Here is a 15,799-nt window from a genome sequence, read left to right on the forward strand (position 1 = left end):
ATCACAATGTAAATATTGAAGGACAGGAGGACTTAATTCTTCCTGGGGAAGTGACGAAAGGCTTGCCAGACTATATAACATTTTAACTGAGTGTTAACTCAGTTATTTTAACTGAGTGTATAGATATACTAGAGAGGACAGTTTGACAGACCTATAGCCTATGCAAAGTTATGTAGGAAAAAAATTGTATTTGTTTGGCATGGAAACAACAGAGTTTGAAAAGCAGTAAAGATAAAAAGTAAGCAATGACCAGAAAGGGCCACAAAGAATCTTCAGCAGGACAATTTAGGAAGTCTGGACTTTAACCCAATGAAAATGCAAAGCATTGAAAGGTTTCAAGCAAGGTTGTGATAATGGTTTTGGTTTTAGAGAAATCCTTCTGGCCACACAACAAAAGGAAGAAATAATGTTGGAGGCAATCAAGTTTGGTAGTACTATTAAAAAATTACTATTAAAATCACTACTACCCTTAGATCAAGGCTTTGGCCCAAAAGGATTTGGCCCTCATGTGGCCACACCCCTCTGCAAATAATGTGCAGTGCAAAGGGCCAAGATTAAGCACCCTACTGGGTATAATCTCAGAGATCACTTTTCAACTACCTTGAACTCCAGATTCAGCTCAGGTGGCCGAGCCCATTTCCAGGACAGGTCCTCATGCAGGTGTGTGTACCCCTTGGCCTTAAGGGTAGCCAAGCAGCAGCTGTTAAGGGAAGATGGGGACTATAAAGAAAGCCTGAACATTCCACAAAATATACATCTATAAATATATACATATTTGCAATATTATATATGATATATAGTGCCCATAATAGTTAAAAATATTTCAATTGTGATAAAATATATATGCATGTATACTTTCATATATTTGTATATAAGTATCAACATATTTATATAACATAAAACATATACAACATTCACAATATTGGGTGTGTATATGTGTATGCACACGTGCATGCACAATATTGTGAATAAGTAATTTCATACCATAGTCACGTATATATGAATATTTTTGCCTAGGAACCTAAGATTTTTATGATATATAGTACTGACCTGAAATTTAAATTTTTTTAATATTTCAAAAGTTCTCAAATAATTCTTTGACTGACAAAAAAAATACCTCTTCTCTAAGACAGACACACTAAAGTCAGAATCGACTTACTAGAAAGTCAAAGCAATTTGAAAACAAATATGCTGACCAGGTGTTGGTAGCAGCTTGGTTTTTAATAAAATCATTTAGTGAAAGATCAATGTGTGGCTAAAAGCTGATATGAGCTTCTATACTGTACAGCTCTTCTCATTAGTGTACAGAGATGCATTACCCTTGCATTAAATAAAGACAGTGAGCAAAACACTGTAGTAAGCCATCTGCTGGCTAATGAAGAAGAAAACCAGGGACCCTTTGAGGTCAATTTCCATCTAGCCATAAGTAGCAAACACATGTAATGCTTTTTACTATTGACTCCAAACATACATAAAAAAGCAGCTCCACAGCTTTTATGTTATTTTGTGGCAAGACATTCTAAGCATTAACTACATATGCTAAACAAGACACTTAAAAGAAGTTAACTCTAAATAGCAAAAGTCAAAATACATAACTGCATGTTATTCTCATTCCACTTCTTTTGTATCAATAACCATGGTAAATAGAACAAAATGCAGTAACAAAACTGTAAACTAGGCAGTTTGTCTTCTACATCCAATCACTTACAGTATCACTTATTTTTTTTTATCCCTATTTCGCTACCTCTTTTCCTCCCCAATATTCTCATATTTTCCAGGACTTTTTACTGTAAAAAGTCCTGGGGTCTTCCTTGGCCTCCCTTGTTCCTGTGCTGAAACTTACTATATCACTATTTCTCTCAGAATGTCACATGACCTGACACAGGAAGAGCAACCACAAATACTTTCCTTTTGCCTCTCCTCTTGTCCAAGACTAATGCTTTCACCTAACCTCAAGGCAATACCCTTTCCTGCCTTCTCAGAAACATTTTAAATATCTTTTATCTCTCCTAGATATTCAACGTTCTCTCTTCACTAGCATCTTTCCCTCATTACATAAATACATTTAAGTCTCTACCTAAAGAACAATAAAACCATCAGCTTAAAAGGTAAATAAATAGTAGTATGTGGAACTTAACCTATAGTGTCCGCCCTTCAGTCTCTGTCTTCTCACTCTCCTTCCCTTCACACCAATTCAAAGCCCAGTGTATAGAATTATAACTTCTGTTAATAGCATTACATTAATCCAAGGGTTCTGAATCTAAAGGCTATAGGCTCTGTAGACAGAATTCAGGAGATCCATGAACTTAGATGAAAAAGTAAATTATTTTCTCAAACCTCTAAAACAACTAATACCATATTTACAAATTTACTAAATTACTACAGGCTCCACTGCATCATGTTGTGTATTGTGTTTAAAATGCACATGTACCCTATCACAATTAGTTTGGCAACAATATTTTAATTATTGATTTCCTTTGTAATCCTACGTATTTTATCTGTCTGTGACAGACTGTATTTTCCAAATTTTCTGCAATAATAGCTCCTATTCCATATGCTCTTCTATGATATAAACTTGTCACCTCACCATAAAGATATGGAGTCTAATACCCTTCTTAAATCCAGGCTGGCATTTAACTTGTATCCAAGGTGGAAATAACACTGACAGACTTCTAAGGCTAGGTTACGAAGAGCAATATAGGTTCTGGGACTAGGTTTGGGGTGGTCTATTAAACAGCAATAATTAAACAGAACAGAACTTGGTACCTGGAACTGGAGTATGACATAACAAAAAAGATATGACAATGGCTTTGGGATTGGGTGGGAGGCAAAAACTGGAAGGGCCCTGAGGTTTTCACTAGCAAAAGGCTGATGAGTTTTGAGAAGACAGCTTAAAGGAGAGTAAAATGTTATCAGAAACTGAAGGAAAAGAAGACCCTTTTAAAAAGTAACAGAAAAACTGGCAAAATATTTGTCTATGGTAAGTGGGAAAAAAAAACAGAAAATGTTGGTAATAAACTGTTACTTCTAGCTAAGGTAATTTACAAGCAGAATGTCCAAAGTATCAACTTGTTTCTTTTACATGTGTAATAGAAGGTACAGATAGATGAGCTAAAGAAGAAAGTACTGTTTTCAAGCAGAATTTGGAGGAAATATTTTAAAAAACAACAATTACTGAGTTAAAAAATAAAAAATTTTTCATCCACAATCTCTCCCAGAAGAGAAAGCTCAAAATAAGAAAAAGTCTGAGGACAAAGAACAAATACAGAATGCTGAAAGAAAAATCTGGCCTCCAGGTAGAGATGAAGCCAAGGGTGCTACTGTAAAATCTTGGTTAACATTTGATTTCTACTTTCTGATCTCCTTCTCAATGCTTTTCTCTATAATGTCCACTAAAATGAGATGTGCTCAGGGGTCCCATTCTCAATTCTGAGCAATTTCTTCTGCATCCACTCCCAAAATCTATTAATATCAAAAAATTAGCACTCTCCTTCTGCCACCCTCTCTCTGGCCTACATAGCCTTCTGATTTCTCCATTCCAAAATATTTTGCATACTATGCTCAAAATAATCTTCTTACTATATTAGCCATCCTACTCTCCTGCTCAAGATCCTTCAATACATCCCTATCAAAACCTTTTGACCTAGCTTACAAATAGGCCATCTGTAAGCTAGTCGTTCCCATTAATTCCAACCGTGCCAAAAAACAGGACCCACTGTGGTTATGAGTACATGCTTTTCTCTCTAAAATGCAACTCCTGTTATGAATCTTAAGTACTTTACTATACATTTTTAATTTTTAAAATTTAATTAGCTATGCAATAGTATGTTTTACTACCTACAAGTTGTGTGATTTTAGAAAATTATGTAAATTTTCAACTTTTAAAATTTTTCAACTGCAGTTGCCATTTAATATTATATTAGTTTTAGGTGTACAGCATAATGGTTACACATTTATATAACTTATAAAGTGATTATACCAGTACATTCAGTATCCACCTAACACCACATGTAGTTATTACAATATTACTGACTATATTCCCTTAGCTGCACTTGATATACCTGTGACTATTTTCTAACATTCAACTTGTACTTTTAACCCTTCACCTTTTTCACTCAGCCTCCCAACCCTTTTCCTCTCTGGCAACCATCAGTTCTTTGTATCTATGAGTTTGATTTGTTTGTTCGATTATTTTATTTTTTTCAGATTCCACATAAAAGTGAAATCATATGGTATTTGTCTTCCTCTCATTGACTTACTTAACATAACATTCTCTAGGTCCATCCATGTTGTTGCAAACTGTAAGATTCCACTGTACATAATTATCATATCTTTATCCATTCGTCTTTTGATTGGAGTATTTAATTCATTTATATTTAAAATGAACATTGATAAGTAGGTATATTTTACCATCTTGTAGTTTTCTGATTGTTTTTGTAGTTCTTCTCTATTCCTTTTTTATTCTCTTGCTCTCTTCTCTTGTACACTGAGGACTTTCGGTGGTGCTGTGTTTGGATTCATTCCTCGTTTTGTGTACGCCTCTTCTAGATTTTTTGAGCTTCATATATACCAAGTTATGTTTATAACAGTTCATTTTAAGTGGATGATCCCTTTGATTTGAACATATTTTAAAACCACTACCATCTTACTCACCCACTCCACATATTTTTGTCATTACTTCTTAATTCTGTTCTGTTTATGTGTATCCCTTAATTTACTATTGAAATTACACATGATCTTCCTACTTTTGCCTTTTAACCTTGTACTAGCTTTAGTATTGGTTGATCCACTGCTTTCATGGTTTGCCTTTGTCAGTGAGAATTATTTTCTTTGTGATATTTTCTTATTCATTTTTATTTTTTCTTCTTCTCAAAGAAATCCCTTTAACATTTCTTGTAATACTGATTTGATGGTGAAAAACTCCTTTATTTTTTTCTTGTGTGGGAAACCCTTTCTCTCTCCTTTGATTCTAAATGAAAGCCATGCTGGGTAAAGGAACCTGCTTCTCATCACTTTGAATATTTCATGCCAGTCCCTTCTGGCTTGCAGTTTCGGTTGAGAAATCAGCTGACAGTCTTATGGAAGCGCCCTTGTAGGTAAATTATTTTCTCTTGCTGCTTCTAAGATTCTCTGTTTTTAACCTTTGGCATTTTAATGATATGGCTTGATGTAGACCTCTTTGGGTTCATCTTGTTTGGGAGTCTCTGAAATTCCTGGACTTGTATATGTATTTCCTTCACCAGTTAGGGAAGTTTTCCATCTTTATTTCTTCAACTAGGTTTTCAATTCCTTGCTCACTCTCCTACTTCTGGTACCACTGTGAGGTGAATGTCGGTACCCCTGATGTTGTCCCTTAAATCATCCTCACTTTTTTGTATTGTTTTCTCTTGTCGTTGTTCTGATTGGGTGTTTTCTGCTACCTTTTCTTCCAAATCTCTGATTTGATCCTCTGCTTCATCTAATCTGTTGATTCCCTCTAATGTTTTCTTCATTTCAGTTATTGCATTCCTTGTTTCTGACTGGTTCTTTATTATGTTTCTTAGCTCCATTTTTATGTTTTCTCTTGGTTTCATTTCTCACTGAGTTCATCTGCGACAGGCTAAAGAGAGATCTTTATATTATAAATCTTTTTTTGGGGGGGGGGGAAGAAATGAATTCACTTCATTAATGCCCGAGCAGAGAAATAGTCCGTTAAACACGATGAACCACCAAGGCAGCTCAGAAACAGAAAAATCTCCAGAAAATACGCTTACAGACATAGAAATATGCGACTTAAATGATAGAGAATTCAGGATGGTACTTCTGAAAAAACTCAGCGAGACCCAAAATAATTCATATCAACAACTTCAGGAACTGAAAAAACAACTAGAGTAGCAAAACGAGTTCTTTAGGCAGGAGATTGAAACCCTCAGAAAGAACCAAATAGAACTTCTGGAGATGAAAAACACACTGAAATAAATGAAAAATGAAATAACAAGCTTGGAAAAGTTGAGCAAATGAAGAAAAGTATCAGTAATATCGAAGACAGAAATCTAGAAATAAATCAGCAGGAAGAAGAGAGAAACTGAAGAATAAAAACTAATAAAAGAGAATTACGAAACTAGCTCATACCATCAGGAAAGGGAATATGCAAATAATGACAATTTTCGAAAGGGAGGAAAAGGAGCAGAGATTAGAAAACATTTTCTGACAAATAGTTGACAAGAATTTCCCAAATCTCAAGTATGAATTGCAGTTTAGAATTCAAGAAGTCAACAGAACACCTACCTAATTAATTCAACCCAAAAATGCCTTCTCCAAGACACATATTAAAATTGTCAAAAATCAAAGACAAAGAAAGAATTCTCAGGACAGCTAGAGAAAAGAAGATGGTAACCTGTGTGTGGGGGGGGAACCATTAGATTATTGTCGGACTTTGTGGCACAAACCTTACAAGCCAGAAAGGAGTGGAATCAAATATTCAAACTATTAAATGAAAAGACCTACCAGCCAAGAATAATGCATCCAGCAAAACTCTCTTTTAGATATCAAGGAGAAACAAGACCTTTTTAGACATAACAAAAATTGAGGGAATTCTCCACTACTAGGCCTGCATTACAGAAAATATTGAAAGGGGTCAGCTCACCTAAAAGAAAATCAATCTCTCTCTCTCTTTCTCTCTCTCTCTTTCTCATGCACACGCGCGCGCGCACACACACACACACACACACGCCACACACACACACACACAATACATAACTAGGGTTAAAAGAACTAGCAGGCAGAAAGAAGCATAGGAGCGCAACCCTTACTAAGAACACGGAATTATAAGCTTAAACGTTAGAAGAGAATTGCCATAGCAAGATAGTAATGAATGTTCAACATACATAGGGACAAATTGAGACAACAATGACTGAAAAGGAGAGGATTCTAAGAAACAAATTCACAAAGAGGAATGGAGATATGACACAAGTAGAAGAAAAGGGATGACTGTGTATGTATAAAACTATCCTTTCCGTATTTGTAATGATAACCACACACCAAACATTCAGAACTGAAGTATATAACATAAAACAAGACAGGCCAGAGGGAAAACCCACAAAACCCAACCAAGGTTTAAAAAAAAAAAGGCCATAAAAATGAAGCAATTGAAAGAACAAGCTCACAGAAAGCAAAAGATAAAATCGTTATAGAAAAACCTCATATTTCAATACTCACCCTAAATATAAATAGGCTGAATTCACCAATAAAAAGGCACAAAGTCATAGATTGGACCAAAAAACAAAATGCAATCATATGCTACTTCCAAGAGACACATCTCAGCTTAAAAGATGAATACAGACTCAAAGGAAAAGGAGCGAAAATAATATTTCAAGAAATGGCATTTAAAGAAAAGTGGGAGTAGCGGTACTAATATCGGAAAAAATAAACTTCAAAATAAAAAATGTAAAGAAAGATTCTGAGGGATACTTCATAATGATAAAGGGAATCATGCACCAAGAAGACACAACACTTATTAATATCTATGCGCCCAATCAGGGAGCCCTGAAATATATAAAGCAATTACTAACAGAACTAAAGGGAGAAACAGACTAAAACATGTCATAGTAGGGGAACTAAATACCCCACTGCTGGATATAAACAGATCATCCAAACAGAAAATCAATAAGGAAATAACATCTGTGCATGACACATTAGACCAACTGGGCAATATTGACATTTACAGAGCCTTTCATCCCAAAACAGCTGCTTATACATTCTTCTCTAGTGTACATGGAACAATCTCAAGGAATGACCACATACTGGGACACAGAGATAGCCTCAACAAATATAAGAGGGTTGAAATCATACCAATCATATTCTCAGACCATAATGCTTTGAAACTAGAAATCAACTGTAAAAAAAAAAAGTGGAAAAAATCACAAATACATAAAGATTAAACAACATGCTACTAAAGAATGACTGGGTCCGAGAAAAAATAAAAAGAGAGATCAAGAGATACATAAAAACGAATGATAATTTTAGTACAACATATCAAAATTTTGGGGACACAGCAAAAGTGGTAAAAAGCAGAAAGTTCATATCATTACAGGTCTATCTTTAAAAACAAAAATGAGCCCAGATAAACAACTTAATGTTTCATCTTAAAAGATGAGGAAAAGAAGAACATATAAAGCCTAAAATTAGTAGAAAGAAATAATTAAATTAGAAAATTAAATTAAATTGAAAACAAAAAAATTCGAAAAAATAAATGCAACGAAGAGCTGGTCTTTGAGAAGGTTAATAAAATTGACAAACTTTTAAATAGACTCATTAAAGAAAAGAGAGAAAGAACACAAATAAACAAGATAAGGGATGAAAGAGGAGAAATCACAACAGACACTGTCTAAATACAAGGAATCATACAAGAATACTATTTTTAAAAAGTACATAAAAACAAATTTAATAACCTAGTAGGAATGGAGAAGTACTTAGAAGGATACAACCTTCCTAGACTGAATCAAGAAGAACTGGAAAACTGGAAATTGAAACAATCATCAAAAACCTACCAAAAATTAAAAGCCCAGAACCAGATAGTTTCACCAGTGAATTCTACCACACATTCAAAAATTTAATACCTTTGTCCTCAAATTCTTCCAAAAAATCAAAGAGGAGGCAAAACTCCCCAACTCATTTTATAAGGCCAGTACCACCCTGATACCAAAACCTGGTAAAGATAACACACACAAAATAAAATTACAGACCCATATCTCTTATGAATACAGATGAAAAAATCCTAAATAAGATACTAGCAAACTGAAGACAGCAACATATTAAAAAGATTATACACCACAATCGAGTAGGCTTCATCCCAGGGGCACAAGGATGGTTCAACAAATGCAGATTGATTAATGGGATATACCACATAAACAAATTAAAATATAAGAATCGTATGATTATATCAAAATGCAGAAAAAGCCTTTGACAAGATATAGCATCTATTAATGATCAAAATGCTTAACAAAATCGGTATAGAAGGAAAGTACCTTAATATAAAAAGGCCTTATAAGATAAACCCTCAGCCAACATTATACTAAAAACCTTCCCTCTAAGATCAAGAACAAGACAATGCTGTCCACTATCACCACTGTTATTCGATATGACATTGGAGGTCCTAGCGAGTGCACTCTGGCAAAAGAAAGATATAAAAGGCATCCAAGTAGGAAATGAAGTAGTCAAACTATCACTATTTGTGGATGACATCATTCTCTATACAGAAAACCCTAAAGCCTCCACAAGAACACTAATAGAAACACTAGGCAAATACAGTAAAGTCTCTGGATACGAAATTAATGTTCAAAAATCCATACCATTCCAAAACTCTAATAATGAAGTGTCAAAAGAAGTGGAAAAAATAATTCCTTTTGCAGTTGCAATGAAAAGAATAAAACCCATAGGAATAAATTTAATAAAACGTGAAGGATCTATATAATAAAAACTGTAAGACCCTACTAAAAGAACTCATATGACTCAATAACAACAAAAACACCAACGATCTAAACAAAATATGGGCAGAGGACCTGAACAGACACTTCTCCCAACAAGACATACAAATGGCCAACAAACATATGAAAGGATACTTAACATTGTTAGCTATCAGCGAAATACAAATCAAAAACACAATGAGATACCACATCACACTTATTAGAATAGCTATTATCAACAGGACAAGTAATAACAAGTGTTAGGATGCGAAGAAAAAGGAACCCTCATACACTGTTGGTGGGACTGCAAATTGGTACAGTCACTATGGGAAACAGTATGAAGGTTCTTCAAAAAACTAAGACTTGATCTACCATATGATCCAGCAATTCCTCTACTGGATATTTACCCTAAAGATTTGAAAACATATCCGAAAAGATTTCTGCACACCAATGTTCATAGCAGCATTATTCACAGTGGCCATGACATGGAAGCAACCGGAGTGTCCTATGATAGATGATTGGCTAAAGAAGCAGTGGTACATATATACAATGGAATAATACTCAGCTATAAGAAGAGGTGAAATACTGACATTTGCAACAATGTAATGGACTTTGAGATAATCATGCTAAGTGAAATAAGGCAGATAGAAAAAGTTGAAAATCACATGCTATCATTTATGTTTGGGATATAAACCTAGAAGCAACAACTGAATAGGACAAACAGAGACTCGTGAACACGGGTAATAGACTAGTGGTTACCAGAAGCAGAAGGTGAGGAGGGGGGAGGAGGGAGACGGATGAGGTAAAAGGGTTCAAATATGTGGTGACCAAAAAAAATTAATTATGAGCAGTGAACAGACAACACTGTATATGTATGTATGTATGTATGTATGCATGCATGCATGCATAAATGCCTTACTGTTGAATTGTACACTTGAAACTTATTGGATATCGTTAACCAATGTCACTATAATCAAAAATACATACGTACAAAAAAAATAATAAAGTAACATTATTAAGCAGGGAACCCCTTTTTAAGTCATAGACCCTCTTAGATTTGATCAAATCACACCACCTAAAGGAACTTTTGGCTCCACCTATCGAAAAAACCACCCCTGGCTAGGTAAACATTCAGTAAAACACCACTGGATGGTCAAAAAAATTCTGTGGGACTCTTTGCTACAGTCAGCCCACAACTCTATACAGCCACTATAGAAAGCTTCGAACATCATAGAAGTCTTGTAAATGACTGAGAAATCTTGAATCTACTCATTTTAGGGGGAAGGGGCCATATTAAAGTTACCTATAATTATGAAGGAAGTCTAAGAAAGTTACGAATAATTTTACCCTGGCTCTAATTCCTGCCAAGATGCTGAATTAGCAAAACTGCTAAATCTCTCTCAGATCAGCCCTTGGGGAAGTTACACACAAAAAAATGGAAGGAATTATTTAAAAAAACAAAAACAAAACAAAACAAAAAAACACTTGGGGTGACAAAGACCCATTTTGAATTGGTGCATGTGGAACAGTGGCTTTTGCTTAATGCAAGAAGCATCCCACCAAAGCTGTGAAATAACAAAACGGAAAAAAAAGAACTGCTTAAGTTCTACTATTGCTTTTCTTTTGTCCCAGCACCTATGTACATACAACCTGGCTCCACGTATGCATTACTCAGACCTCTGGTCTAAGGTCCTCAAAAAGATAACCAGGAGCTGAGAAAAAGCAGTTGGATACACATTAACCTTCCCTGGCTGCTTGCTTCTTCACATCACTCTCCTCCTATGCAAACCCCAGGGCTAAGCAACTATTATCTCAGCAGTGCTCTCCCCCTAAATGCAGCTTCTTCCTCAAGAGAAACAGCAAATAAGTGACCTGAGGTTATAATGTGTGGGCTGAGGAGTGACCGATTCAAGTTCTCTGAAGCCTGGAGCTCTCTAACTCCTGCCCCTGATATCACTGGGACTGGTACAAAACTGAAGTTCTCCACACAAGCAATGTCTCACAGATTAAAATATTAAGTATCAAAGAATAAATGAAAACAAGGTGTATTAGTCTGCTTGAACTGCAGAACCATAGACTTGGTGACGTAAACAAAGGAATATTTTCTCACAGTTCTGGAAGCTGGAAGTCATAGATCAGGGTAACTGTACAATCAGGTTCTAGTGAGAGCTCTATTTCTGGCTTCCAGACAGCTGCCTTCTGACTGTGCCCTCAAACAAATAGGAGAAGGAAGAGCAAGCTCTCTGGTGTCTCCTTATAAAGGTACTAATCCCACTGAATGAGGGACCCACCTTCATTACCCTAATTTAGCATCCAAAGGTCTCATCTCCAAATACCATCACATCAGGAATTTTGGGATGATACGAACACCCAGTCCATAACATCTATGTTAAAAAAAAAAAAATGGTGACATTTGATCTCATCACCATATCAAGTGAAAAATCAACAACAGATGGATTAAGGACTTACATGTCAAGAGCAACTTTTAAAAACTCAATGGAAGAGATGAGTATCTTTTGATCCATATCAAAATTAAGAACAAGTGTTCATCAAAAAATACCTTAAAGAAAGAGGAAATAGAAGTAATAACTAGGAAAAAGCATTCACTATACACAATTTATGATGCATTATTATCAAGAACATATAAAGCTTTAAATACACACACAGTAGGTCTTCAATTCTTCCTTTGAACTGGTTTTAATATCTTACCAATTTCCTCATGAATTAATGAGTTAAATAAAATATTTGACAACTGTTATAACAATATGAGTCATGATTATACCGTACCCTTTAAAAAATTATCCTTTAACACCAAAATTAGAATTCAACATCACACCTAATTTAAAAAAAATTTTTTTTCAGCGAAGAAAGAATAAAAGGGGCTATATAACCCAAGGAGAACATCATATTTCATGGTCAAAGACTTAAAACTTTCCCTAAAATCAGGAACAAGCCAAGGATGTCTGCTCTCACCACTTCTACTCAATATTGTATTGGAGGTTCTAGTTAGAAAAATAAGGCAAAAATAAATAAGACATATGTTGACAGGAAAAAATAAAACTGTCTTTACTTCCATACACATATAGTTAGAACGAAGCCTAGAACACCTTTAAAAAAACAGGACTAGAAATAACACAGGCAAGTATACAGAATTCCATTCTACTTTTATATACTAATAATGAACAACTGGAAGTAAAACTTTTTAAATGCCACTATGATATCATAAAAATCAAAGTACAAAATTTATACAATGGAAACTTTAAAAATATGGCTCTTGAGAATTTAAAAATAATATAAATGGAGAGAGTGCAATCATGTTTACAGAATGTAAAGATGTCTACTCTCTCTATAGAAATCTGTGAATACAATGTCAAGCAAAATCTACAGATGTTTTTATAAAAACTGAGGGGCTAATCCTAAAATCAATATGGAAAAGTGGATTTTAAAATTTATATAAAAATGCAAAGGCCCTAGAATAGCCAAGATGGATCTTTATAAAGGAACTTAGAGTACTTATAATAATACTCAACTTCAAAACTTATTATAAAGCTACTGTAATCAAGATAACATGATAGTTCCCAAAAGAAAACTGTCAGTGGAACAGAAGACAGAATATAAAATAGACTCACACACATATACAGTTAACCGATTTTTGACAAAGCAATCAAAGCAATTCAATGAGGAAAAGGAAGTCTTTTCAACAAATAATACTGGGAAAACAAGATATTCACAAGCATAAGAATGAAGTTGTACCTTTACCTAACATCATATACAAAAATTAACTCAAAATGGATCAAGAACCTAAATGTAAAACCTAACACTATAAAATTCTTGAAGAAAACATGAAACAAAAGCTTCGTCACGCTGGATACTGCAGTGCTTCTTGGATATGACACCAAAGACACAGTTAACAAAAGAAAAAAAAGACAAATTGGACTTCATGACTTTTAAATTTTTGTTTATCAATACACACAAAGGAGTAAAATGGCATCAACAGAACGAAAAAAATGTTTTCAAATCATATACCTAATAAGGAATTAAAATCCAGATATACAGAGAATTCTTAAAACTCAACAACAAAAAACAAAGAACTTGATTCAACAATGAACCAAGAACTTGAACAGACATTTCTCCAAGAGGATATATGACTGGCCAATAAGCACATGAAAAGATGTTCAACATCACTGATCTTCAGGGTAATGCAAATGAAAACTACATATGTTAGGATGCCCACTATCAAAAAAGAGAAAACAACAAATGTTGGCGAAGATGTGGAGAGATTGGAGCCCTTGTGCACTGTTGGTGAGAATTTAAAATGGTACAAGCTGCTCTGGAAAACATTACAGTGGTTCCTCAAAAACCGAAAATAGAATTACCATCTGACCCAGCAGTTCCACTTCTAGGTACATACCTAAAAGAACTGAAAGCAGAGTCCTGAAGAGATATTCATATGCCCATGTTCACAGCAGCATTATTCACATAGCTTAAATATGGAAGCGACCCAGAGATCCAACAACAGATGAATGGATTAGCAAAATGTGGTACAGTCATATAATGGAATATTATTCAGCCTTAAAAAGAAAGGAAATTATGACATGCTAGAGCATGGATGAACCTTGAGGATATTATGCCAAGTAAAAAAAGCCAGTCACAAAAAGGGAAATACTGTATGATTCCACTTACATCAGGTGCTTAGAATAATCAAAATCATATAGACAGAAAATAAAATGGTAGCTCCTAGGGACTGGGGGGAGGAGAAAATAGAGAGTTATTGTTTACTGGGTATAGAGTTTCAGTTTTACAAAATAAAAAGAGTTATAGAGATGAATGGTGGTGACTGTTTCAGAACGGTGTGAAGTATTTAATAACACGGAAATACATACTTAAAAATCGTTAAGATAAATTTTATGCATAACATCATAATTTTTTTAAGATATTGAGAGAATGAGAGGGTTGATAACGATGAGGACAAATAATTCTCTAAAATAAAGTGACAGAAATCAGGACAGTAGTTTCCTTGTGTGAGGGGAAAGAATATCAACAAAGGAGCCCAAGGGAATTTATGGGGTAATAAAAATGTTCTCAATTTTATAGGGAAGTGGATTACACAGGTATACGCATTTGTCAAAATCCATTGAACTGTAGATTTAAGACCTGTGTCTGTTGTAAAATTGAAAATTAAACCTCAATTTTTAAAAGGTTTTTTTAAATCACCATTTTAGATCATTCGACCCGCAAAATTTAAAAGTCTGAAAACACCAAGTATTGGAGAGATTGTAAAAGAACAAGCTCCCTTATGCATCAATGGTAGGAGGATAAAATGGTACAATCACTCTGGAAATAATTTTTTTTCTCTCTTTAACATTTAGTACCAGTGACCCAGCAATTCCATTCATAGGTATACTCCCAGGAGAATCTCCTGCACCAGCACTACAGGAGTCATGTATAGGAATATTTCTCACATCACTGTTCAAAATAGCAAACACTTGAAAATGGGATTCTTATCACTCAATCCCAGAAATAAGTTGAGTATGATAACTAAGGGTATCATTTTTTAATATTTAAAATGTCTTTATGTTTTAAAGACAACTCAGTTTCACTATACAGTTGACCCTTGAACAATACTAGTTTGAACTCACAGGTCCTCTCAGATGCAGATATTTTTCAATAAATATATATTCACTCTTCTTTATCTCTGCATTTTGCACCTGCGGATTCAACCAACCACTATCAAAAACAGTATTATCTGCAGTTGTAATCTGTGGATGCAGAGGGCTAACTGAATGCACTGTTCTCCATCGTTTTATATGCACTGTTCTACCTGAGCATCCTTGGATTTAGGTATCCACAGATTGACCCGGGAACTAATCCCCCACGGATATCAAGGCACTATAGTTAGGTTTTGGGGGAGTCAAAAGTTATACATGGATTTTAAAACACATAGAGGAACCCCTAACCCCATACTGTTCAAGGGTTAACTATCTGTGTATCATCAGTATGTTCAATGTGTATGTGTACAAAATAAATCCAAAATTAATGCACAGAATGAAGTTACTATAATGAGTTTGTAATTTATGGGACTAAAGATCGGAACCCACCTAAATGCTGGTTATACAATTTATACTATATTTATACATAAATTATCCTATAGCTGCAAACATGAAAGAGGTTAGATCTAAGTATATGAAAAGATCTCCGAGATAGAGAAGTTAAAAAAGCAAGTAGAACAGTAAATTCTCATGGATTAAAATAAACTCCATATATATTTATGTATTTCCAAAAACAATTTGAAAGTAAATAAACTGCTAATGGTATTAAATAGAGACAGGAAATCTGAGATGAAGGGAACACTTTTC

The 15,799-nt window shown here is 34.5% G+C and overlaps 1 protein-coding gene across 13 annotated transcripts in view; it reads right to left on the reverse strand.

Moving 5' to 3' along the window:
* PEAK1 (pseudopodium enriched atypical kinase 1) overlaps positions 1-15,799 on the reverse strand; it is a 255,006-nt gene that overhangs the window by 167,579 nt on the left and 71,628 nt on the right. For 5 of the 13 annotated variants that reach the window (XM_016144084.2, XM_016144089.2, XM_016144075.2 and 2 more), the window contains one exon: positions 601-700. The exons of 7 other annotated variants lie outside the window; for them this stretch is intronic. The gene's annotated coding sequence lies outside the window, so the exon portion shown is untranslated. Of the gene's footprint in view, positions 1-600; positions 701-11,912; positions 12,004-15,799 lie in introns of those variants that run through there. One more of the 13 variants, XM_036239171.1, reaches the window with a different exon arrangement.

Source organism: Rousettus aegyptiacus, unplaced genomic scaffold (assembly GCF_014176215.1).
Source record: "Rousettus aegyptiacus isolate mRouAeg1 unplaced genomic scaffold, mRouAeg1.p scaffold_m13_p_3, whole genome shotgun sequence".
Taxonomy (NCBI): Eukaryota; Metazoa; Chordata; class Mammalia; order Chiroptera; family Pteropodidae; genus Rousettus; species Rousettus aegyptiacus.